The sequence below is a fragment of the Ranitomeya variabilis genome, chromosome 1 (genome assembly GCF_051348905.1).
Source record: "Ranitomeya variabilis isolate aRanVar5 chromosome 1, aRanVar5.hap1, whole genome shotgun sequence".
NCBI classification, from domain to species: Eukaryota; Metazoa; Chordata; class Amphibia; order Anura; family Dendrobatidae; genus Ranitomeya; species Ranitomeya variabilis.
This window is the reverse complement of record NC_135232.1, coordinates 407,802,676-407,830,270: the sequence shown is the minus strand read 5'-3', so window position 1 is coordinate 407,830,270 and position 27,595 is coordinate 407,802,676.

Sequence of the window (27,595 nt, the reverse complement as noted above, 5' to 3'; positions counted from 1 at the left end):
TGTCAAACAATACACGTTGGGATAACATGAGTCTGGGCTGTGTGTAATCACTTGCATGGTTCCTTCCTCCATGTCCTTGTGCTCCACCTGCAATGCATCCTCTTTCATTATGAGCAGAGAGCTTTTCAAAATGCAGAGAGGCGGGATGGTGATGGCAATATGGCGTCATCGCCGCTCACCATCTTGGCGGACTCCTCAAAGTTTTGTAGGATGGTACAGATGTCTGACATCCATGTCCACTCCTGAGGTCTTATGTGTGGAGTCTGAACTGAATAATGATGGCCTTGTTGATGCTGATATTCAACAACTGCCCTCTTCTGCTGACAAATCCTTTCCAACATATGCAGTGTAGAGTTCCAACACGTGGGGACATCACACACCAGTCATGAGCCGGAAGCTACAAATGCTGCTGAAGCACGCCAAGGAGGCTGAATCTGTAGCTGACTTTCATTAATCAGCTTAGTTTATTTTAAAGAACATAGTTTAAATAAGCAACACCTCAGAAATATTCAACACAAGCAAAAGTACAAGAACATGAAAGATTTGCTAGCACACACAAGAATTTGTTTGATTTTGTTTTTAAGTTTCATTCTTTACTCTGTCTGAATTGACTTTAAAACTGCTCAACAGAAACACAAGATCTACTTTTCTAATAAAATAGTAAAAACAAAATAGATTTTCTCCACCTCACTTCACTTATTCAGCATATGCAACCCCAATTTAAAAAATATAGGGACGCTGTGTCATATGTAAGGAAAACAAGAAAGCAATGATTTGGAAAATCTCTTATAGCCATAGTCTATTCATGATATAATATAGAACCCATATCAGAAGATGAAAGTTAGACATTTTTCCATTTAATTAAAAACTAAAAAGTAAAACTGATAACAGCAACACGTCTTAAAAAGTTGGGACTTCTTTTTACAACAGCCTGTAACCATCTAGGAAGTGAGGAGACCAATTGCTAGAGGTTTGGGAGAGGAATGTTGTTTCATTCTTGTCTCATATACAGTGCCTTGAAAAAGTATTCGGCTCCCTGGAACTTTTCAACCTTTTCCCACATATCATGCTTCAAACATAAAGATACCAAATGTAAATTTTTGGTGAAGAATCAACAACAAGTGGAACACAATTGTGAAGTGGAACAAAATTTATTGGTTATTTTAAATTTTTGTGGAAATGCAAAAACTGAAAAGTGGGGCGTGCAATATTATTCGTCCCCTTTACTTTCAGTGCAGAAAAAACACTCCAGAAGTTCATTGTGGATCTCTGAATGATCCAATGTTGTCCTAAATGTGAAATGATGATAAATATAATACAACTGTGTGTAATCAAGTCTCCGTATAAATGCACCTGCTCTGTGATAGTCTCAGGGTTCTATTTGAAGCACAGAGAGCATCATGAAGACCAAGGAACACAACAGGCAGGTCAGTGATACCGTTGTCGAGAAGATTAAAGCTGGATTTGGATACAAAATGATTTCCAAAACATTAAACATCCCAAGGAGCACTGTGCAAGCGATCATATTGAAATGGAAGGATTATCATACCACTGCAAATATACCAGGACTCGGCCATCCCTCTAAACTTTCATCTCAAACAAGGAGAAGACTGATCAGAGATGCAGCCAAGAGGCCCATGATCACTCTGGATGAACTGCAGAGATCTACAGCTGAGGTGGGACAGTCTGTCCATAGGACAACAATCATTCGCACACTGCACAAATCTGGCCTTTATGGAAGAGTGGCAAGAAGAAAGCCATTTCTCAAAGATATCTATAAAAAGTGTTGTTTAAAGTTTGCAACAAGCCACCTGGGAGGCACACCAAACATGTGGAAGAAGGTGCTCTGGTCAGATGAAACCAAAATCAAACTTTTTGGCAACAATGCCAAACGATATGTTTGGCGCAAAGGCAACACAGCTCATCACCTTGAACACACCATCCCCACTGTCAAACATGGTGGTGGCACCATCAAGGTCTGAAAGAGCTGAAAACTGCTGTTCACAATCTCCATTAAACCTCACTGAGCTTGAGCTGTTTGCCAAGGAAGAATGGGCAAGAATTTCCATCTCTCATTGTACAAAACTGATAGCGACATACCCCAAGCGACTTGCAGCTGTAATCACAGCAAAAGGTGGGGCAACAAAGTATTAAGTTAAAGTGGTCGCATAATATTGCACGCCCCACTTTTCAGTTTTTGATTTTCCACAAAAATTTAAAATAACCAATAAATTTCATTCAACTTCACATTTGTGTTCCACTTGTTGTTGATTCTTCACCAAAAATTTACATTTGGTATCTTTATGTTTGAAGCATGATATGTGGGAAAAGGTTGAAAAGTTCCAGGGGGCCGAATACTTTCGCAAGGCACTGTATAATTATATAGTTACTCAACAGTCCTGCGTCTTCTTTGCCAGATTTTTTGTTTAATAGTGAGTGCAAATGTTATCTATTGCTGAAATGAGTGGACTGCAGGAGATCGGTTCATCACCCAAACCCTTCATCTATGTTGTTCTAAAACCTCAAAACGATGCTCATTGTGCCTTTCAATCTGCCCATGCCACAGGATTTTGAACAATGCACTGAAAAAAATCTGGATGGCCATTCTTCTTTGAGTCTGTGATTTTCATAAAGAATTTCAAATTTTGATTCATCTGACCATGGAGCAGTTTCCATTTTGCCTCAATCCATTTTACATGAGCTTTGGATCAGAGAATTTGGCAGCATTTCTGGAATGTATTGATACATGGCTTCTTCATTGCATGACACTGCTCTAACTTGCATTTTTGGATTGCATGGTGAACTATGTTCACAGACAATTATTTGTGGAAGTGTTCCTGAGGCCATGGAGTGATTTGCATGAACAAATCATGCCAGTTTTTAATGCAGTGCTGACTGAGGACCTACAAATCTCGAGCATCTAATATAAACCATCTGCCTTGATCCCTTTTTGGAATTGGAGTTGTACATGATTTGTGAGTGAATTAGCAAAAGTTATATTACCGTACATAACGAATCATAAGAAAAAATCAAACATACTTGTGATATATTCAGTTCTCAATTTTGAAGCTGTAACACTAAGAAGGAAAAGTTGTAGAATTATAGAAATCACAGGAATAATAGATGTGCTACTCATATACAAATGATGAGAAAATGGATATGGAACAATCTCAAAATATTTTGATTTATTTGGTATCGAGTATGAGCACCAAACACAGACAAACACACTTTTACGTGTCTTGGCATATTATCAATGTCTGATCCAATGATTGTCTGAGGACTGTTTTGTAACATTGTAACATTGAATACATTTGGACATGCACATCATCAAGATCCACTGCTGCCAGCTCTCTTGGCAATTGCCAACTAATGACATCACAGATATACTGGATGTGAGACAAGTCTGCAGATGATGCAGGATATGGTAAAATGTTTAGGCTTCTCACAGTAACATGCCGCCTGGCATTGTTGTGTTGAAAATGTATCTAAAATGCAAAAATGTGTTGAAAAGTGGACACTTTAGAGAAATGGCTATATCACTGGTCTATGATTGATCAATTCAGCACTGCAAGTAAAAGTGGACGTCACATACAAAGCCTATAGCGTCAAACAGTTTCTACACAAACCATCAGAAGGCATTTGCGTGACATTGAGTAATGAGTCCATAGACCTAATGCCACAGATAAATGTAGCGCTGAATTAGTGATTTCCCTAATTCCACAACTTTTCCTTCTTAGCGTTTCAATGTTGAGGAGTGTAAAATAATATATACATGTGAATCAGTTGTTAAAACATAGTTTATAAAATTTATTTTTGCTAGTAGCACGGTGGCTCAGTGGCTAGCCTAGCACTGTAGCCTTCCAGCGCTGGGGTCCTGGGTACTAATCACAGCAAGGACAACACCTGCAAGGAGTTTGTATGTACCCATGTGTTTGTGTGATTCTCCTGTTTCTTTCCACATCCTAAATACATACTAATAGGGAATTTAGATTGAACCCCAACTGGGACAGTGATGACTATGTCCTTTAACCCCTTCATGACCCAGCCTATTTTGACCTTAATGACCTGGCCATGTTTTGCAATTCTGACCATATTGGGCTTCATGTTAATGGTACATTTAGGTCAATAATTTTTGCGTTTATTTATGAAAAAATTGGAAATTTGGCAAAAATGTTGAAAATTTCACAATTTTCACATTTTTAATTTTTATTCTGTTAAACCAGAGAGTTATGTGACACAAAATAGTTAATAAGTAACATTTTCCACATGTCTACTTCACATCAGCACAATTTTGGAAACAAATTTTTTTTTTGTTAGGAAGTTAGGTTAAAAGTTGAAGGGTTAAAAGTTGACCAGCGATATCTCATTTTTACAACAGTTTACAAAACCATTTTTTTAGACACCATATCACATTTGAAGTCAGTTTGAGGGGTCTACATGGCTGAAAATATCCAAAAGTGACACCATTCTAAAAACTGCACCCCTCAAGCTGATCAAAACCACATTCAAGAAGTTTATTAACGCTTCAGGTGTTTCACAGCAGCAGAAGCAACATGGAAGGATACCCCATATGAGGGGGGATCCACTGTTTGGGTGCATGGCAGGGCTCGGAAGGGAAGGAGTGCCATTTGAGTTTTTGAATGGCATACTAGCTCCAATCGTTAGCGACACCATGTCACGTCTGGAAAGCCCCTGTGTGCCTAAACTTTGTATCTCCCCCACAAGTGACCCCATTTTTTAAACTAGACCCCCCAAAGAGCAGGACGGAGGGGAGGAAAGACTGATGGCGGCAGCAGATCGTCGCCGTCAGTCGGTGGCTGGGGGGGGGGGGCAGATTACGGTATGATATTGCAGCATCGGCCATAGCTGGATTGTAATATTTCACCAAGTTTCATTGGAGAAATATTACAACTGCTCTGGCCAACAGCCAATTAGAGCGATCGTAGCCACGGGGGGGCCAAAGCCACCCCCCTGGGCTCGAGTACAACTCCTCCTGTATCTGGAGGTCGGGTGACATTTCAGTCAACCCGTTCACCCGACCTGCAGCAACGCGATCCTGCCATGGTACCACATAGGCATCACAGGTCGGATTGGCACCGACTTTCATGATGCCTACTTGGCGTCAAAGGTCAGGAAGGGGTTAAAGCACTGTGGACTATGATGGCACATTCTAAGGAAAGCATAATAAATAATAGTAAGAAATAGTTGAGTCCATTGATAAGCAGTTGTCTGGGTATCTCATTCTTTGAACTCACGATACAAATTTTGTGGGAAGCTAAAAGCAAATCTTTTACAACATAAGCACATGAGACATTTTTCCTTGAGTTGGATCTTTTAGAGTGAGAGAATCACTGACTACTATGATCAGTTAAGGCAGAGTTTGTTGTACAGCTCCTACTCATTCTTTTATAATACTTCCATGATGTGCGTAACAAAAGGGAAGCTAAACTGATAGATCATAGCACAAGGCAGTAGTTTAAAAAAATCAATTCTCTGAAAATGAGTCATATTACTCATGGATTTTGGTTGTAGAAATTTTGGTTGTAAGATGAGTCTATGAAATATAAAATAAAGAATTGTGCCTTACTCTTTGCACATGACTGTGATACTACTTAAAATTTTCACTTCAGTGGAGATGGCTACATTTCCCTGATCAGCTGAATGAGCAGAAGGGTAATCTTAGCTTGCAAGCTTTATTCTTAGGTGTAGGTTCTAGAAATCATAAGATCCTTTGTGATCTTAAAATAATGTCATATAATAGGATTATACTGCTATGTTATAAGGTGGGAAAAACAGTTTAAAAGTCAATGCTAACCCTTTCGGTCCACGACCAAGTTTTCGATTTGCGCTTTTGTTTTTTCCTCCCCTTTTTCCAAGATGTATAATATTTTTATTTGTCCATCAACATACCATTATGGTGTCTTACTTTTTTCAAGACAAGTTGCAGTTTACCATTAAATATACTGTAAGATGGAAAAGAAATTTCCAAGTGCAGTAAAATTGTGAAAAAGCAATGATTCATTTTATATTTTGATAGAGTAGACTATTATGAACAAGACAATACAAAATAAATTTGTTTTTTATTTATTTTTTTATTTATTTATTTCTGATTGTGGAAAAGTAGACTAATTTTAATTTTAAGATTTTAAATTTATTTTTAAAAGCAATTTTATTTTTATATTATTTTTTCGTTTTACACAGGACTTAATCCTGAGATTGTCCAATCGCTTATACTGTATACGCATTATCATAATATCAAAGCTCTTTTTTAAGCTTAGCATATAACTGAACTTCACAGGTTTATCATAATAGCAGCAATGGAGACCTTCACTAGGTTCTTGGTTGTCATAATAAGCCATAAAAACACCCATAATTGCATTGCGGGGCACCGATGAGAGCCAGTAGATGGGAATACCAGTGTGTTTTCAATTTAAAATAGAGAAAAGAAACAGTTTGTTAAAGCATATCCAATGTACTAATGCTATCAGTTGAGGTAGTTCAGGCTCTCTCATAGAGCCCTGCAGTAATCAGTTCACATGGTCTAGCCCAGCCAATTAGGGGATTGATATCAAAGTCAGTACAAAAGATAGGTAATGAACAAGGAATGCCTTTACATGCTTGTACTGTTTACTCCTAATGCAATTGTGGTTTATTACTTCACTGCTGATGTACCAGATTAAAAATAGGAGAGATAGTCTCAGTTAGTGAATACTAGTACCAAGAAACAATGCATATATAGGGAACTGCTATAGCTATATAGTCACACAATGTGACTAAATAGACCTGTAATATACTGCAGTAACCGCACCATAATAGCTGCATTTCATTTTTTTACACAGTGCAAGCAATGAGTGTCAGTATGAATCCCCTCGTTGCTAATTGTGCAATTAAAACCAAATTCTAAATTCAAAGCTTGTGTCAATGTAAGTGCAATTCCTGTAATATGAGATGAGCAAGCCAATTTTTCCTGAAACTTGAACACAACTGTGCACCCATAAATGTGCGCTTGGTTCAAATATATTTTTTAGTCCGCTTTATTGCCCCAATAGTCTAATAATTGATGTGTACACCTTATTCTATTGTAACCGACAGAATAAAATAAATATGTAATTTATACTTCAAGATGAACAATGTAAAAAAATTAAAAAACCCAAAGTATAAAATATTACCCATCTTGCAAAAAATAATCCCACAGACATCTACAGGTGCTTCTCACAAAATTAGAATATTAAAAAAGTTAATTTATTTCAGATCTTCAATACAAAAAGTGAAACTCATTATATAGAGTCATTACAAACAGAGTGATCTATTTCAAGTGTTTATTTCTGTTAATGTTGATGATTATGGCTTACAGCCAATGAAAACCCAAAAGTCATTATCTCAGTAAATTAGGAAAATTAGCAAAAAGGTTTGTAATGACTCTATATAATATATGAGTTTCACTTTTTGTATTGAAGAACTGAAATAAATTAACTTTTTAATGATATTCTAATTTTGTGAGAAGCACCTGTATGTGGACAGACAGAAAAGTTAAAGCTTTCAAAATACGGAAATGAAAAACAAAGTAAATTGTTTTGTCGATAGGTGACAAATTAGGTTATCATGAGGTGAATAATTGTAAAATGGGATTTTGTACAATATACTGCAATTGGTTACATTTTATAATTTGATATATTAGGACTTGATGTCTATGATTTGTGTGTGATTGAAAAATATCCATAAAAGCGATATCATACGTTGACTTTGAAGATTTTCTTCTACAAAATATTTTACTTTGTCTTTTCTTGTTTTTTTCCTTAAGCTTTGAAGATGAGAGGATTTTCCTTCTTAATGTTTTACCTCTCAGTTCCAGACATCATAGAAACAGAAAACCTATTTTCAGAAGATTATTCCTTTTCATGCCAGAAACAACATGGAAAAGCTCCATCTGCAGGATAGACCCTGGTTCTTCTGGTATCAAATAGCCTTAAAAAATGAGTACAGAGTGTTACAAATGTTGAATGAGGTTCAAAAATAAATCAAAGAGGTATTTACACATCAAACAAAGGCCATAAATCTTCAGCACTGTAAACCTTGTACAGAAGATCAATACACTTTATACCATTTACTTGTTCAAAAATTATGTCTTTCATTTAGCACCATAAAGACATTTACCATTACTATATAAATTCAAATAACGCTGTCCACAGCTAAACTAGCAGTTTAATTTGTATTGGTTTAAGGGGACGTGACATAAAAAAATCTACCAAAATGGAAAATTTAGTTTCCTAAGTCCAAGCATTTAACACATTCAAAAATATCCCTCTAAACCAGAGAATCGACTCAAGGGGAAATAAAACCTTCCAGCCCTTTTTTAGATTGTGTTTCCAAAGTTAATGAAATGAGTTCTATGCTGCATTTATAGTCCCACTGCACAAGAAAGAAGAATTGTTTTTTGCTACTGAAGTAACTTATCTGTTTTATACATATGTAATGTGGATTGCTTTCTAAATGGATTTTGTTGTAAATATACACAGATGAACATTTACTTTAATATGCTGTGGGTGAAGAAATGCATTGAGGAATGGATAATACATAAGGATATTTTGCCCTTGAGACATCCAAGTAATACACCATTCATTTAGGGAAATATTTATTTTTTGCTTACAATTGATGAAACACTACAGTGATTTGTTTAAATGTTGCTAAGCTCATTTACATGATATTTTAGAAAATACTAATAAAGAGAATTTCAATGTCAAACATATTGTTCATGTAATAGAAGTCTGCAGGCGACAAAAAAGGCAAAGAAAAATTTTTAGATATGAGATAGAAACATACTTTAGATAAAGATTAATAGATGATAGATAGATAGATCCAAAAATGAATACTGCATAATTAATCTTCTATGTGTAGATAGATAGACAGATTGATACTTTGCTCACCTATTGAGATGGGAAGACCCCTGGATGTTGGGGTCTGGCGGGTTCAGCAGAACAGTTAAAAAAAGTTTGGATTTGAACAGTAGCCAGACTCAAACCCGAACTCGGACCCAATTCATTTGAATGGGGGCCCGAACATCCAGTGTTTGCCATGTTGCTATGTACATGAGCCAAACTGATGTACTTCAGATTATAGAGATGCACCAGCTACACAGCCAGGTTCAGTCATATGTAGACTGTGTCCTTTTTCTGGAAGATATCCTGAGCCCTAAACTTGTGGGTCAGCAGAATGGACCAAAGAGAAGAACTGGCCTAGTTTGCTATTGGAGAATTGTCATGTTAAGCTCCAGTGTACTGTTAGAAAGGGGTTTCATCATGGCTGGTAGATTTGTCAAACCCAAGTTGTCCAGGTTATACTCTGCAATCTTGGAAACCATTACATTTGTTAAAATTAATTAGGCATGGATAAGTGCCACTTTTCATTGACTTATGGATGATGATAGCGATTAAATTCACCATACCATCTGCCTGTCTTATCTTTTACACATTACTTTTGTGACCAGTGCCAGTGGCCTCTGCTCTCCCTAGCCTTACAGTCTTCCCTGGATTATTTTTGTTCTGTGTGGCTTTGTCTACTGCCATTTGACAGCCCCACACATCTCCTTGGATGCCCACTGTATATCATAGTGCTGTACCATACTGCTGTTTGCAGCCATCTCTGTGCTTGCCCTGTCTTGTTTTTATATTGTGTAGTTTCTGCCACTGTAAATATACAGCCACACCAATTACACATCTTATGGCTTTTGGCACATTGTGTTTTTTCACCTCTAAATGTACTGCTGCTGCAGCCAGGATTGCCATTGCTGGCCCTATACTACCAGGCAACTCCTTGCCTGTCTGTCCTATTCTAAACTGTGCTGCTACTACCATTGCCACTGCTGATGCACTCCAACCTAAATCTCCTTTTTTTAACCTGTAATGCATTTTTTAATAAACACAGCATGTCACATATTTCAGCGTTTTTATTACAGTTTTTGTCCATACCGGTCAAAATGGCCTAGCATCAAAAGACATATCCAGAAACACTGATAATTTCTGCAGCTTTATTCTGGCCATAGCCTACCTTTTCATGGAGAAAAAAACTGACATGTAAAGATGAGCAGATCTTTTGAAATTCGAATTTGCCGACTTCATTATTTTCCTATGAAAAATTATTTTGTGCAAATTAATTTGCAAAAATCTCAATTCTGGAATTATTATTGTTCGAAAAATACACTTGGAAGAGAGGAGAGAGAGGGAAAACCCAACTGACCATAAGAGCTTACACTCTACAGGAAAGAGAAAGGATCCCACTGACCATAAAAGCTTACGACACTCTACATGAGAGAGAGGTTCCCATGGAACATAAGGGCTTACACTCTACAGGAGAGAGAGGACCCCACTGACCATAAGAGCTTACACTCTACAGGAGAGAGAGGACCCTACTGACCATAAGGGCTTACACTCTACAGGAGGGAGAGGACACCTACTGTCCTTAAGAGCTCATACTCTACAGTAGAACAAAAGTGAAGACGCTGTTAACTATAAGGGCTTACACTATACAGGAGACACTCTGGAGATGGAAAATAATTTGGCTTTACAAACTGTGCTCTGGAGGGAATCGTTGATCTCTGATGGCTCAGGTATTGTCCACCACTGTACAAGGTATGATGATCTGTAAGATGCCATATCGGCAGGGCATAATGGGGAGTCCCGTGCTGCAACTCAAAATGACATTGACTTAAAATCTGATGTTTCAGCAGCATTGGAAATGGTGCTGGGCAAGTTTTTTCAAAGTCAAAATGTTCAAATTTGTGTTAAAACATGAATTTCTGGAAATTCTACTCAAACTAGTGTTAGGTGTTGAGTTCCCGCCTCTGCACAGGGAGAATCTCGAACCATCTCCGCTGCGGTCTCCCAGTCTTCTCCAGCCACAGTGGAGTCTGCTCAGTGGAGACATCAGTCCCAGCGTCTTGCTCAGTCTCACTCTGTGCATAGGGTTACTGCTGCTTTTCCAGATTCTGCCATTGAAGCCTATGCTGGGCAGCAGTGAGCAGACGCTTTTGGGACTAAGCCCTGCTTTTCCCCTTCTGAGCATGCCCAGGGCAAGATCTCCCATTGGAGATCGAGGGTCACATGCTCAGATACTGCAGCAGATCCCATTGATCCTCCAGGAAGGTCCTGAAGGTGCTCAACTTCTCTGGAAGCTTCCCATTGGTCCTTCTGGGAAAGTTCTGTACATGATGCAGCTATAAAAGGTTCGCATGACAGCACGGCCATGCGCTAGTGTACATTTGTATATGTTGATGAGTGCAAGTCATCCTTAACCCCTTCACCCCCAGAGCTTTTTCCGTTTTTTCGTTTTCGTTTTTCGCTCCCCTCCTTCCCAGAGCCATAACTTTTTTATTTTTCCGTCAATATGGCCATGTGAGGGCTTATTTTTTGCGGGACGATATGTACTTTTGAACGATACCATTGGTTTTACCATGCCATGTAACAGAAAACGGGAAAAAAATTCCAAGTGTGATGAAATTGCAAAAAAAGTGCAATCTCACACTTGTGTTTTGTTTGGCTTTTTTGCTAGGTTCACCATATGCTAAAACTAACCTGCCATTATGATTCTCCAGGTCATTACGAGTTCATAGACACCTAATATGTCTAGGTTATTTTTTATCTAACTGGTGAAAAAAAATTTCAAAATTTGCTAAAAAAAAATAAAAATTGCGCGATTTTCTGATACCCGTAGCGTCTCCAATTTTCATGATCTGGGGTTGGGTGAGGGCTTATTTTTTGCGTGCCAAGCTGGCGTTTTTATTGATATCATTTTGGTGCAGATACATTTCTTTGATCGCCCATTATTGCATTTTAATGCAATGTCTCGGCGACCAAAAAAACGTAATTTGGGCGTTTTGATTTTTTTTCTCGCTACGCCATTTAGCGGTCAGGTTAATCCTTTGTTTTTTTGATAGATCGGGCGATTCTGAATGCGGAGATACCAAATATGTGTAGGTTTGATTTTTTTTTTATTGTTTTATTTTGATTGGGGCGAAAGGGGGGTGATTTGAACTTTTATATTTTTTTTATTTTTCTAATATTTTTAAACACTTTTTTTTATTAATTTTTGCATGCTTCAATAGCCTCCATAGGAGGCTAGACGCATGCACAACTCGATCGGCTCTGCTACATAGAGGTGAAATACAGATCACCTCTATGTAGCAGAAAGGCAGGTGTACTTTGAGCACCGACCACAGGGTGGCGCTAAAAGCAATCGGCCATCAACAACCATAGAGGTGTCAAGGAGAGCTCTGGTTGTTATAGCAATGCACTGCTGACCCCCGATCATGTGACGGGGGTCAGCAGTGCGAGCACTTCTGGGAGCGCTAGTTAAATGCCGCTGTCAGCGCTTGACGGAGGCATTTAACTAGTTAATGGGCGCGGGCGGATCGTGATTCCGCTCGCGCTCATTGCGCGCACATGTCAGCTGTACAAAACAGCTGACATGTCATGGCTTTAAGGTGGGCTCGCCGCCGGACCCACCTTAAAGCAGGGGATCTGCCAGCTGACGTACTATTCCGTCAGCTGGCAGAAAGGGGTTAAATATCCCATCCCTATTGAATGACTGCTCGCATAAGGTGGATGATTGATATCTAGCACCTGACTTAGCCATCAGCACGTAACACACAAAACAGCGTCTATTGCTGTGACCGCCAGTGCGGCGCCGTGCGCTTTCACAGAGCTTTCCTGACCCAAGCCTGGGTGATTAGTGGCGTCCGCCAGAGCGGAACCGCACGCAGTCTCGTGCATCTTTTTTAATATTATTTCTTTCTCTCTGACACCTCAGTTGCGGTGTCGAGCGCAAGAGGTCTATATGAACTCAAATCCTGTGTCTTGGGATTGAGTTCTGGGACTCCTTGCTTGCGCTCTTGGTGTGGTACCGCGGCCCTGTGACGTAACAGGGTTCGCTTCCTCCACACAGGGTGAAGTTAAACCGTGTGTGTATCCACATTGTACCGCCATATAGTCCGTCACTACTTAGCAGCAGATTCCATCTCTGCACGGTGGACCCCGGGCTGCGAACGCACCTTACTCTATCTTCCTAATTATTTGGTGCGTTCTGCTAGCCCTAACTTTACACTAACACCAGGGTCTGGCTAGTAATGACGGACAAACAGCAATCCTTGCTGTACATCCAGCAGCTGGAGGGTAGGTTGGCGGCTCTCGAGCGCACAACCTCAGCTGTGGATGTAACCGCAGTTGCTGTTCAGGCTGCTAGCGTGGCTGCAGCAACCTTGTCCACTGCCACCCCTGTACCGACTCTATCTCACCTCCCGCAGCAAGAAAAATTTTCTGGTGATAGTAAGTCTTGTAGGGGTTTCGTGAGTCAGTGCTCTATACATCTCAAGCTTCTGGCCTCTCGTTTCCTTACAGAGCGGGCTAAGGTGGGGTATATTGTGTCTCTCCTGTCGGACTGTGCGTTGGAGTGGGCTACGCCGCTGTGGGAGCGTGGCGATCATGTGGTGCAGAGTGCTTCGTTGTTCCTGAGCACTCTGAAACAGGTCTTTTTAGGACCTCGTGTCACCCATGATACGGCGCTCTAACTGTTGGCATTGACTCAGGGCTCATCCGTGGTCAGCCATTTTGCCGTCCACTTCCGCACCCTAGCATCTGAGCTGGAGTGGTCGGATAAAGCCCTTATTCCGATATTTTGGAGGGGCTGGCTGACCACGTGAAGGACGCCCTGGCCACTAGGGAGATTCATGCCACACTGGAGGAGTTAATAGCAGTGTCCACTCTTATTGACCTCCGTTTTCACGAGTGGAGGTTAGAGCGAGCCCAGTGTAGGCAGAGGTTTTGGCTGGCTCCCACCTTCGCCAAACCTTTGGAATCTCCAGTCCAGGCCCCTGAGTCACATGAGGCCATGGAAGTGTCACGAGCGAGATCTAAGTCCTGGACTGCTCGTGCACTCCAGGTTTGTCATGTTTGCCAGCAGTCAGGACATCTTGCCACCAGATGTCCCCAGCAGTCGGAGAAACGTCAGCGTCTAGTGGTAGTAGGTGGATTTACACTAGGCATGGCGATGTTTGCCTCCAAATTGTCCTTTAAGGGGATAATTACAATAGGCTCATTCACTCACTCGGTAGAGCACTACGTGGATTCTGGAGCAGAGGGCAATTTTATGTCTTCTGCCTTCGCCCAACGTCACGCAATACCCCTGGTAATGCTAGCTCAACCAGTAACTGTATGAGTGGTGAATGGGTCAGCACTGCCCTCACAGATAACACACCAGACCATCCCTTTCACTCTGTCCATGTCGCCATCTCATCAGGAGATTATATCATTCCTGTGGGAATTGATGAGATCCTGTTAGGGATGCCTTGGCCACGGTATCACTCTCCTCATATCGAGTGGTCCACAGGCAGAAATTTAGGATGGGGTGAATCTTGTGGGGGTAGATGTTAGAGGGAGAGCGTTCAGGTAGCTACTACTGAGGTACCTGCAGATTTATCCTCTCTTCCCAGCAATATTGGCCCTATGTGGACGTGTTCTCCAATAGGGCTTCGGAGACCCTTCCGCCTCACCACCCCTATGACTGCCCTATTGACTTCTTGCCTGGTGCTGAGCCTCCCCGGGGTTGAGTCTATCCTTTGTCTCTCCCAGAGACAGAGGCAATGTCACAGTATATACGAGAGAATCTAGCAAGAGGATTCATTAGGAAGTCAGTGTCAACTGCAGGGGCTGGGTTCTTCTTTGTACAGAAGAAGAGTGGAGAACTACGTCCATGCATAGACTACAGGGGTCTTAATGCCATCACCGTTAAAAATAAGTACCCACTACCCCTGATATCTGAGCTTTTTGATAGGCTACAGGGAGCAAGGGTATTTACTAAATTAGATCTGCGGGGTGCTTACAACTAGTGTTGAGCATTCCGATACTGCAAATATCGGGTATCGGCCGATATTTGCTGTATCGGAATTCTGATACCGAGTTCCGATATTTTTGCGATATCGGAAATCGGAATTGGAAGTGTGCGGTGCGTATGGTTCCCAGGGTCTGGAGTAGAGGAGACTCTCCTTCAGGCCCTGGGATCCATATTCATGTAAAAAATAAATAATAAAAATAAAAAGTATTGATATACTCACCCCTCCGGCGGACCCTTGACCTTAGCGGTGCCTTCGTTCCTAAGAATGCAGGGAGTGAAGGACCTTCAATGACGTCGCGGCTTGTGATTGGTCGCGTGAGCGGTCACATGAGCGGTCACGCGACCAATCACAAGCCGCGACGTCATCGAAGGTCCTTCACTCTGCATTCTTAGGAACGGAGGCAGACGCTTGGACTGGTGAGAGCCGGGGCCGTCGGTGGGTGAGTATATCAATATTTTTTATTTTTATTCTTTATTTTATACATGAATGTGGATCCCAGGGCCTGAAGGAGAGTTTCCTCTCCTTCAGACCCTGGGAACCATTCCGATATTTTGTGTCCCATTGATATGCATTGGTATCGGGTATCGGTATCGGCGATATCCGATATTTTTTGGATATCGGCCGATCCAATCCGATACCGATACCTTTGCATATCGGAAGGTATCGCTCAACACTACTTACAACCTGATTCACATCTGTTAGGGGGACGAATGGAAGACGGCTTTTAACACCAGGGATGGGCACTATGAATATCTGGTGATGCCCATCGGGCTCTGTAATGCCCCAGCCGTTTTCCAAGACTTTGTAAAGGACATTTTCTGGGACTTGCTTTCCACCTCAGTCGTAGTTTATCTGGATGATATTCTCATCTACTCTCCAGATATAGACTCCCACCGGAGAGATGTTTGCAAGGTCTTCGACCTCCTATGGGCTAACTCCCTCTATGCCAAGTTGGAGAAGTGTGTGTTTGAGCAGGAATCCTTGCCTTTCCTTGACTATATCATCTCTGCCCAGAGATTGGCTATGGATCCTGCCAAGCTACAGGCTGTGATGGACTGGCAAGAACCCCATTGTCTCAAAGCGGTGCAGCGCTTTATGGGGTTCATTAATTACTATCGCCAGTTCATTCCCCACTTCTCAACTTTGGTAGCTCCCTTGGTGCCCTCACCAAGAAGGGGGCAAATCCCAAGTTGTGGTCGGAGGAGGTCTCCAAGGCCTTTCTCATGATTAAGTCACACTTCACTAGCGCTCCCATCCTACATCGCCTCGATGTAGATAGGCCATTTATTATGGAGGTGGATGCCTCATCCGTTGGTGCTGGAGCAGTCCTCTTCCAAAAGGATGCTCAAGGTCGGAAGCATCCTTGCTTCTTCTTCTCTAAGACCTTTTCACCAGCGGAGAGGAATTATTCCATCGGGGACAGGGAGTTGCTAGCTATGAAGTTGGCTTTCTCAGAGTGGAGACATCTTCTGGAGGGAGCTCGCTTTCCCTTCCAGGTGTTCACAGACCACAAGAACTTGGTGTATTTACAGACAGATCAGCGGCTAAATTCTCGTCAGGCTAGATGGTCCCTATTCTTCTCCCGGTTCCATTTCACCCTCCATTTTCTTTCCGGAGAGAAGAACGTTCGTGCCGACGCTCTCTCTCACTCAGTAGTATCATCAGATGAGGAGGAGGAGCCTCGGCTTATTGTCCCTTCAGAGAGCCTGAGAATTGTGGCTCTGGTTTCGCTAAAGTCTGTGCCCCCAGGCAAGACTTTCGTTCCATCTAATTTGTGACCGGATGTTCTCTCTTGGGCTCACTTGTCCAGGGTGGGTGGACATTTTGGGACTAAGAGGACATCTGAGCTCTTGGCGAGGACGTACTGGTGGCCGCATATGGCTCGTGACATCGCAGACTATGTTCAGGCATGTGTCTCCTGCGCCAAGAACAAGTTTTCTCGGCAACGGCCAGCTGGGTTGCTTTACCCCCTGCCGGTGGTAGACAGGCCCTGGGAGATGGTCAGGATGGACTTTGTGGTGGGCTTACCCAAGTCTTGTAGCTGCACCATTATCTGGGTGATCACAGACCATTTTTCCAAAATGGTGCACTTGGTGCCTCTTCCACGGCTACCTTGTGCATGGGCTCTGGCTGCGTTGTTCATCAAACATATCTTTCGCCTACAAGGTATGCTGGTCAAAATTGTCAGTGACTGAGGTCCCCAGTTTGCGTCTCAATTCTGGAGAGAGCTTTGTTGTCTACTCAGTATTTAGTTGAATCTGTCTTCGGCATATCATCCCGAGATGAATGGGTTGGTAGAGAGGGCCAACCAGACCCTGGTCACATATTTATGACATTTTGTTTCTGCCAGGCAGGATGACTGGGCTTCCTTGCTACCGTGGGCAGAGTTTGCGCTTAACAACGCCGTAGCCGACTCCACCGGTCAGACTCCATTCCTCCTAAATTACGGCCAGCATCCGCGTGTCCCTGTGCCCATGCCGGTGTCTTCCACCAACTCCAGGGTGGCAGACTGGGCTGTGGAGGCACAGGACATTTGGGACCGCACTCAGGATGCCATTCGGGCCTCCAAGGAGAGAATGAGGTCCTCCGTCCGCCGATGCTCATCTGCAACCCACTCCGACCTTTGCTCCTGGTGACTTAGTGTGGCTCACCGCCCGTAACATCAGGCTACATGTTGAGTCCATTAAGTTTGCACCTCGCTACTTGGGTCCCTTCAAGGTCCTCGAACAGGTTAACCCTGTGGTCTACCATCTGGCTCTTCCTCCACGCCTGGCTATCACTGACACATTTCATGTGTCCCTCTTGAAGCCCGTATACATTTCCCAGTTTTCCGAGTCATCTGCCGGGACATCAGGTTCGTCTACGGACAATTACGAGGTGAACGCTATTTTGTGGTGCAAGGTGGTATGTGGCAAAAAATTCTATTTGGTGGATTGGAAGGGTTATGGCCCAGAAGACAGGTCCTGGGAGCCTGCTGAACACATTCGAGCTCCACAGCTCATTGCTGCCTTCGAGCGTAGCAAGGTCCAAGGAGGGGGGGCCATGTTAGGTGTCGAGTTCCCGCCTCTGCACAGGGGGAATCTCAAACCATCTCCACTGCGGTCTTCCATTCTTCTCCAGCTGCAGTGGAGTCTGCTCAGCGGAGACGTCGGTCCCAGCGTCTTGCTCAGTCTCATTCTGTGCATAGGGTTACTGCTGCTTTTCCAGCTTCTGCCATTGAAGCCAGTGCTGGGCAGCGGCGAGCAGATGCTTTTGGGACGAAGTCCTGCTTTTCCCCTTCTGAGCATGCCCAGGGCAAGATCTCCCATTGGAGATTGAGGGTCACATGCTCAGATACTGCAGCAGATCCCATTGGTCCTCCAGGAAGGTCCTGAAGGTGCTCAACTTCTATGGCAGATTCCCATTGGTCCTTCTGGGAAGGTCCTGTACATGCTGCAGCTATAAAAGGTTCGCATGACCACACGGCCATGCGCTAGTGTACATTTGTATATATGTGTGTGTGTTGATGAGTGCAAGTCGTCCTTAAATATCCCATCCCTATTGAATGACTGCTCACGTAAGGTGGATGATTGCTATCTAGCGCCCAACTTAGCCATCAGCACGTAACACACAAAACAGCGTCTATTGCTCTGACCGCCAGTGCGGCGCCGTGCGCTTTCACAGCACTTTCCTGACCCAAGCCTGGGTGGTTAGTGGCGTCCACCAGTGCAGCACCGCACGCACTCTCATGCATTTTTATTAATATTATTTCTTACTCTCTGACACCCCAGTTGCGGTGTCGAGCGCAAGAGGTCTATATGAACTCAAATCCTGTGTCTTGGGATTGAGTTCTGGGACTCCTTGCTTGCGCTCTTGGTGCGGTACCGCGGCCCTGTGATGCAACAGGGTCCGCTTCCTCCCACAGGGTGAAGTTAAACCGTGTGTGTATCCACATTGTATCGCCATATAGTCCACCATTACTTAGCAGCAGGTTCCATCTCTGCACGGTGGACCCCGGGCTGCGAACGCACCTTATTCTATCTTCCTAAATATTTGGTGCGTCCTGCTAGCCCTAACAACTAGGTTCTCAGCGGATTGATCACATCCCCTCTGCAGCCTGCCAACAAAGTCTGTAGACAGCAGCAGGGATGCAGAACTGGAATTTGTTATTTTGATGCTGGGTGCGCTTAACGTGTTGGTCCAGTCTAAATCGATAAGTCTGCAATCACTCTGCAGTCTTATGAATCCCCAAGCACATGCACAGTATGCTGCGTGGATTCGCCAGTTTCTGAGTCGGGACCAGAGGGTAATTATGTGTTATACATACTCCGGTCCACAGTCTGGCCAGTGGGCATGACCTCACTCCATATACTGTACTTGTATGGAGTGAGGTCACATCATCTGCGCTGTGGGATTCATATATCTGCATTCACGAAGAAATACTGCAGTCTTATCAATTTGGGTCGAACAACCCCTTTAAGGATATAAAAAATATGAACCAGGAAAAATTATTTTAAGGGAGTCAGTCTGTCCAAACTGACAGTATATACTAAGCACATCACCTCTGCCCATTGGTTTTACATACACCCATCTTCCTTCCAGGTAATTGATAATGCTGGCTTTCAGAACTTTATCTGCAGTCAAAGATCTCGCCAGACAAGCCAGCTCTGTCAATCACCATTGAGCGAGGCGGGTTATGCAAAACTAGTGGGCAGAACAGCTCACTGAACAGCTTTGCCATACCCTAATTAGTGTATTTGATTAGACTTCAGTTTCTGCAGAATGGAGGCAGAGATTAAAACACTTACAATACAACCAGTTTTATGGAAGCTATTTACCCTACAAGGGAATGTGATTAGTTAATATAGGTAATTTAGGATGACTGACTCTCTTTAAGCCTCTTTTTTATTTTATTTACTATTGGTCTGTATTTGTACAAATAACTGAGAAAAATGATCAATGACAGATTAAATGTAGAGAATTCAAATAATATTGGGAGACTTAAAATATTAGCTGTATCATAAATTACCATTGATCTGTAAATAAACATTTGGAATCTGCATGAATCAGGCAGCACAAGTTGCATGTGAAAGGCCGATATCTAGGCAATTAGTATGCATAGAGTTTTAGCAGTGTGCAGTGTACGCTGTGATAATTCAACAGGCAGGTTGTATTCTCCCCTTCCAGACTGACTAGCTCTCGGCTTTAATGATTTAAATTATTTTTGACTGACTCGTGAAATATGTGTCCATCATTCCCTGAGCTTATCGGCTATGCTCATAAATAAATTCATTCTACATATCTTAAATGATTTATACCTATATTTCCCCATTTGATTTGCATCACAGTTTTGAAGATGCATTGACATTTTCTAAAAAGAAAATAGATCCAAAGGACTTTTTAACATTTTACATGAATGGCTTTAAATTTAGTTTAAAACTATGACAGCACCTGGTCTGAAGCATATTTATGTCTGAAAATTAGATTTGCCTGGAAAATGTCAGCTATCACTGTTTTTTTTTAGTGGAGAAGAAATATTTGCGTCCAACTGAGTAAGGACCTTTTTTCTTACCAAACCACACTCAAGGTATATACAGGAAAATGTTATCTCTGACTAGTGATGGATGGACCAGTGAATGTTTGGGACCGTCAGATTCAGACGAACATTAAGAAAACGCTTGGCTCAATCCCAAACCTGGATCCCACTCAAATGAATGGGGGCCCGAATATCTGACATTTCCCATGCTGTCATTTGTATGACAGAGTGAGAAAGACTGGCTCTGATTGGTGGTAAGCTCGTTATCGCCGGTCAGAGTGCTGCAGTTCCCACACTATCACAGAGAAGACAGTGTGTGAACCAGCAGTTGTGGCCAATGGTTGAAAGGTTGTCTCATGAGAGTACTACTGTCATCATCGTACGCCTGGTCTCGCTGATAGCTGACTCCTTTATTTGAAATAAAAACTCCCTGACCCTCTTTTACCCATTTATAAAAAACTAAATAAAAGCAAAGTTATACTCACCTTTCTGACGATAATCCATTAATGTCCATGCACCACAACTATCTGGATGGCTTGAAGAGGAATTACATCAGTGATGCAACCGCTCTCTACGCTAGCCAAAACTCACTGAGCTGTGCGTGAGAATCTCTGCCTGTAACTGGCGGTAACCTTAATGACGTACCCACAGGTCATAGGAAGAGCTTCTCATGCTCTGCTCAGTGTGAGAAAGCTGGCGGTGTGAGCCAGATCGTTGTGAGTCATGGACATTAATTGATTATCAGCGGAAAGGGAAGTATAACTTTTTTATTTTAATTTTTGGTGTAAAAATGGGTAAAGATGGTCATAGAGCATCCATTCAGTACATTTCTCAACTAACCCCTGCTTTGCCCTCAATGCTATTGATGACCTTGTTTACACTGCCTTACACTGCCTTGGTCATATGCAATTGCCTCACTATTAGTTATCTCACCAAGATGAGCACAGACCACTCCCCACTGCTTCACACCTGAATGCACTTTCTAGCACATATATTGCATAGCATAAGTCTACCAAGACATCAGTCTCCGCAATATATCATATAAGTGTGGAGCTCAAAATTAATCCAGAATTGAACCAGAAGGGAACTGAAGGTAACTGGATACAGTCACTGTAAACAATGTTTCTGTTTGTTTTCACTCTCATGCTTATAATCCTTAACTTTCTGCTAGCTACCCAAATCCCTACACCTAGTAAGGAAATGTTCATCTCTTCTTCAATCCTCCCCATCCATCTCACCTCCTCCTCAGATATTGTTCCTCAACAAACAATCCTCTGTCTCCAAACACAAACAGCCTCCTCATGCCCTCTCATGCCCACAGTCATTTCTACCTCACATCCACACTCTATCACAACTTCCTGTAACCGCTCTAACCTTATACCCATTTCTCAGCCCATGCTTTTCCAGTCCCTCTAACAGGAGCTCTATGGAACGCTTGCTCTGTCTGCCACATACTTTCTGTCATGGCTCAGGATGGGATTTCCTTCCCTGTCTTGGGCTTGTTGGGGTTAACTCTGTGGTTTGGGGAGGGATATTTTAACCCACTCTTGAGATGGGCTCCTTGTCAGTGATACCTCTGTTCTCGGCTGAGCAGCTGACCTAGTGATACTTGTGTATGCTGCGTGTTCCTCAGTGTGCTTGTACTGTGTATGATTTGGCTTGTCCCTCGTTTTGTGTCTGCCTTGTGATTCTGTACCTTTTATATTTCTCTGGTTCTGACCCTTGGCTAGTTCTCTGACTCCTCCTTGTCTGCGCCCCCTGGTTACTGTGTTCATGTCTGGCTTCTAGCTTCAGCTTGTTTTTGTACCATTCCTCTGTCTCATCCCTGGGACACTGCGTTACCCTCTGGTTACTGAACTCGGCTAGTCTGCGCTCTCTTCCAGTGCTCCCGGTTCCCGCTTTCACTCTCTCCGTTGTGCGGGGTTAACTCCACCTCTGGCCATTCCCCGGGTGGTCACATGCCTCGCCACGTCCTGCTTTCATGCAGCTTACACTCAGCAGTGGCTGCACGCTACAATTCGAGACTGTGGCCCCATCCACACTCCCCCTGGTGTGTATACTTGAGACACACAATCGTGAGTCTCTGACACTTTCCTATATCCATGATCTTTTCAATACTAACCAACTTTCTTTTCTCACCATCACTGAAACCTGGCTCACTCCCTCTGACACAGCCTCTCCTGCTGCACTTTCGTATGGTGGATTCCACCTTTCCCACACCACCCCGGCAGCAAACATGGTGGAGGAGTTGGCTTTCTCCTGTCAGATAACTGCTCCTTCACCCACATCCCACTGCCACCCTCTGTTACCCCCCCTTCTTTTGAGGTGCACTCTGTGCACATCTACTCCCCTTCCAACCTCCAAATGGCTGTCATTTACAACCCCGTGGGCCAGCCACCACCTTCTGCCACCTGGCTACTTCATTTTCTTTCCGCTGACATCCCTACTATCATCTTGGGTGACTTCAACATTCCCATTGACACTTCCCTCTCAGCTGTCATTAAACTTCTATCTCTCACTTCCTCCTTCAGCCTCAATTAATGGCCTTCTGCAGCCATTCACAAAGATGGCTACACACTGGACCTCATTTTCACCCGCCTCTGGTCTCTATCTAACCTCTGTAACTCACCTCTACCTCTTTCTGACCACAACCTACTTACATTCTCTTCCCTCTCCACTCCTTGTCCACAATCCCCACTCCACAAACTTCACACCCTCACAGAAATCTTAAACATCTTGATCTATATTCACTGTCTGAATCCCTTCTCACTCTTACAGACTTAAGTTCCATACACAATGTGGATGCTGCTGCCACTTTAAATAACACCACAATAGCTGCAGCTCTTGAATAAGTCGCCCCTCTCACACATTCCAGAGCACGCAAAATCAACAGACAGCCCTGGCACACCAGCCTGACCAAAGAACTGAGACGGGCTACCAGGTTGCTGAGCGGAGATGGAAAAGATCACACTTCAAAGAGGAATTTATCGCATTCAAACAGTCCCTCACTACTTTAAAGGCCACACTTGCTGCAGCAAAACAAACATACTTCTCATTTCTCATATCCTCCATGTCTCATAACCCTAAACAGTTTTTCAACACTTTCAATTCTCTCCTCCATCCCCAGCTCCCCTTCCCTCTCCACTCATCTTGGCTGAAGACTTTTCCTAATTTTTCAAGCAGAAGATTGAGAACATCAGAGACAGTTTTGGTCGACAACCCACAGAGTCCTTCATCCTAACTGCTCAGCCTTCTTCCAAAACCAACTCCTCCACCATTACAGAAGATTGCCTCTCCACTCTGCTCTCAAGATCACACGTCACCACTTATGAACTTGACCCAATCCCATCCCACTACATCCCAATCATCACCACAGACTTCATCCCAACCCTAACCCATCTCTTCAAACTATCACTAACAACTGGTGTTTTCCCCTCAAGCTTTAAACATGCCTCAATCACACCTATCTTCAAAAAGCCCTCTCTTGACCCACCCTCTTCATCTAGCTATCGCCCCATATCACTTCTCCCCTATGCCTCAAAACTACTGGAACAACACATCCATCTTGAACTGTCCTCCCACCTCTCTTCTTGCTCCATCTTCAACCGCTGACAATCTGGCTTCCGGCTGCATCACTCTCCTGAAACTGCACTAACTAAAGTCACCATTGACCTATTAACTGCCAAAGTCAAGCGACACTACTCTGTCCTCCTCCTCCTGGACCTGTCCTCTGCCGTTGACACAGTGGATCATTCCCTATTACTGCAGACCCTTTCATCTCTTGACATCACTGACTTGGCAGTGACATCACCTCGCCCCCTATCTGTCGGAGTCATTCAAGGTTCAGTTATAGGGCCCCTTCTCTTCTCCATTTACACCTTCAGCCTGGGACAGCTCATAGAATCTGACAGATTTCAGTATCACCTCTATGCTGATGACACACAGATCTACACCTCTGGACCAGATATCACTTCCTTACTAACCAGAATCCCACAATATCTGTCTGCTATTTCATCCTTCTTCTCCACTAGATTTCTAAAACTTAATATGGACAAAACAGAATTCATCATCTTTCCCCATCTCACTCGACCCCCCAAATGGACCCATCCATTAAAGTAAATGGCTGCTCACTCTCCCAAGTCCCACAAGCTCGCTGCCTTGGGGTAATCCCTATCACTGATCTCTCCTTCAAACTACATATCCAAGCCCTTTCCACTTCCTGCCGACTTCAACTCAAAAATATTTCCCGGATCTGTACATCCCTCAACTAGGGTTGAGCGACTTTTATATTTATAGGATCGGGTCGGGTTTCACGAAACCCGACTTTCTCAAAAGTCAGGTCGAGTGAAATCGGCTGATCCTATAAAAAAGTCGGGGTCGGCCGAAACGCGAAACCCAATGCAGTGCAATGGGATACTATGGTTCCCAGGGTCTGAAGGAGAGGAAACTCTCCTTCAGGCCCTGGAATCCATATTTAAGTGTAAAATAAAGAATTAAAATAAAAAATATTGATATACTCACCCTCTGACGAGCCCTGGTAGTAATCGGCATCTTCCGTTCCTAAGAATGAGCGCGTTCAGGGCCTTAGATGACGTCACGGCTTTGTGATTGGTCGCGGCGGCCCATGTGACCGCTCAGCGACCAATCACAAGCCGTGACGTAATTCTCTCAGGTCCTAAATTCCTCATTCTAGGAATTTAGGCCATGAGAATTACGTCACGGCTTGTGATTGGTCGCTGAGCGGTCACGTGGGCCGCCGCGACCAATCACAAAGCAGTGACGTCATCTAAGGCCCTGAACACGCTCATTCTTAAGAAGGAAGGCTGCCGGAAAGAAGCAGGGCACGTACGAGGGTGAGTATATACCTAATAGGAATATACTCACCCTCGGCTTCTTTCCGGCAGCCTTTCTTCTTAAGAATGAGCGCGTTCAGGGCCTTAGATGACGTCACGGCTTTGTGATTGGTCGCGGCCACCCACGTGACCGCTCAGCGACCAATCACAAGCCGTGACGTAATTCTCATGGCCTAAATTCCTAGAATGAGGAATTTAGGACCTGAGAGAATTACGTCACGGCTTGTGATTGGTCGCTGAGCGATCACGTGGGCCGCCGCGACCAATCACAAAGCTGTGACGTCTTCTAAGGCCCTGAACGCGCTCATTCTTAGGAAGGGAAGATGCCGATTACTACCAGGGCTCGTCGGAGAGGTGAGTATATCAATATTTTTTATTTTAATTCTTTATTTTACACTTAAATGTGGATTCCGATACCGATTTCCGATATCGCAAACATATCGGAACTCGGTATCGGAATTCCGATACCAGATTCAGAAGATCGCCGACCTCATGGCCGACCCCACACAGGGGTCGGGTCGGGTTTCATGAAACCCGACTTTGCCAAAAGTCGGCGACTTCAGAAAATGGTCGACCCGTTTCGCTCAACCCTACCCTCAACCAAGAATCTGCAAAAACCCTAGTCCATGCTCTCATCATCTCCCGCCTTGACTACTGCAACCTCCAGCTCTGTGGCCTCCCCTCTAACACTCTTGCACCCCTCCAATCTATTCTAAACTCTGCTGCCTGACTAATCCACCTCTCCCCCTGCTATTCCTTGGCCTTTTCCCTCTGTTAATCCCTGCACTGGCTCCTCATTACCCAAAGACTCCAGTTCAAAACCTTAACAAAGCCATCCACAAACTGTATCCTCCATACATCTGTGACCTCATCTACCGGTACTTATCTGCACGCAACCTCTGATCCTCACAATATCTCCTTCTCTACTCTTCTCTTATCTCCTCTTACCACAATCGCATACAAGAATTCTCCCACGCATCACCCCTACTCTGGAATTCTCTACCACAACAACATATCAGACTCTCGCCTACCATGGAATCCTTCAAAAAGAACCTGAAGACCTACCTCTTCCGACAAATCTACAACTTGCAATAACCACCGATCTACCAAACCACTACACGACCAGCTCTGCCCATGCCTATTTTATCCTCACCAATCCCTTGTAGATTGTGAGCCCTCATGGGCAGGGTCCTCTCTCCTCCTGTACTAGTCGTGACTTGTATTGTTTAAGATTACTGTACTTGTTTTTTTATATATACCTCTCCTCATATGTAAAGCGCCATGGAATAAATGGCGCTATAATAAATAATAATAATAATAATAATAATAATAAAGGCGTCTGTGTGATTATTTCAATTAAAAGACTTTACTCTGCCTGTGTCTTTATTACATTTGACTATGGGGCAAGTAATAGGGGTGTCTTATAGATGCCTCTCCATTACTAACCCATGGGCTTGATGTCAGTGGTCATAAAACAGCTGAGATCAGCCCCAAAACTATTACCCCACTTGCCACCATTATTTCAAATAAATAATTCTAAAAAATGTCATGTGGTCCCCCCATTTCTGCCAACCAGCCAAACTAAACCAGACAGCTGGGGGTTGGTATTCTCAGACTGGGAAGGGGCCCCCCAGCCTAAAAATAGCAGCCGACAGCCACCCCAGAAAAGGAACATATACCAGGACAGGATGAGGGAGCCACATACCAGGACAGAAGGTGGGAGCCACATACCAAGACAGGATGGGGGAGCCACATATCAGGACAGGACGGGTGAGCCACATATCAGGACAGGACAGGGGAGCCACATACCTGGACAGGATGGAGGAGCCACATACCAGGACAAGACAGGGGGTGCCACACATAGCAGGATAGGGATGAGGGGACAATGCATACCCAGCTTATACTTATACCCAGTTTTCTGTGGCCAAAGTAGGTGCCTTGGCTTATACTCGGGTCTGCTTATACTTTAGTATATATGACTAGCAATGAAAAAGAACCCGAACAAATGTCCAATGTTCAAATAAAAGATAATGTTTATTCAGGGATACATAAACCATAAGGAGGGGTGGGAAAATACCAAAGAAAAAAGGGGGCAATATAGGGGACAATAATTATTACAGCTCAATATAATGTGGCGAAAATGTTTATACTATAATATAATTATTGTTAGAAAAAAATCAAATCAAATAACCATTATGCCACAGAACTGAAAATACAAAAAGATCTAATCTAAAAAAAGGATGTTGATGTGAAAAATGTATACAGGCATATAAAAAGTTAAAATGAAATACACAGGATCAATCACATAAGGGGTCTAAAATAGAGCCGATAATGGCAAAGCATATG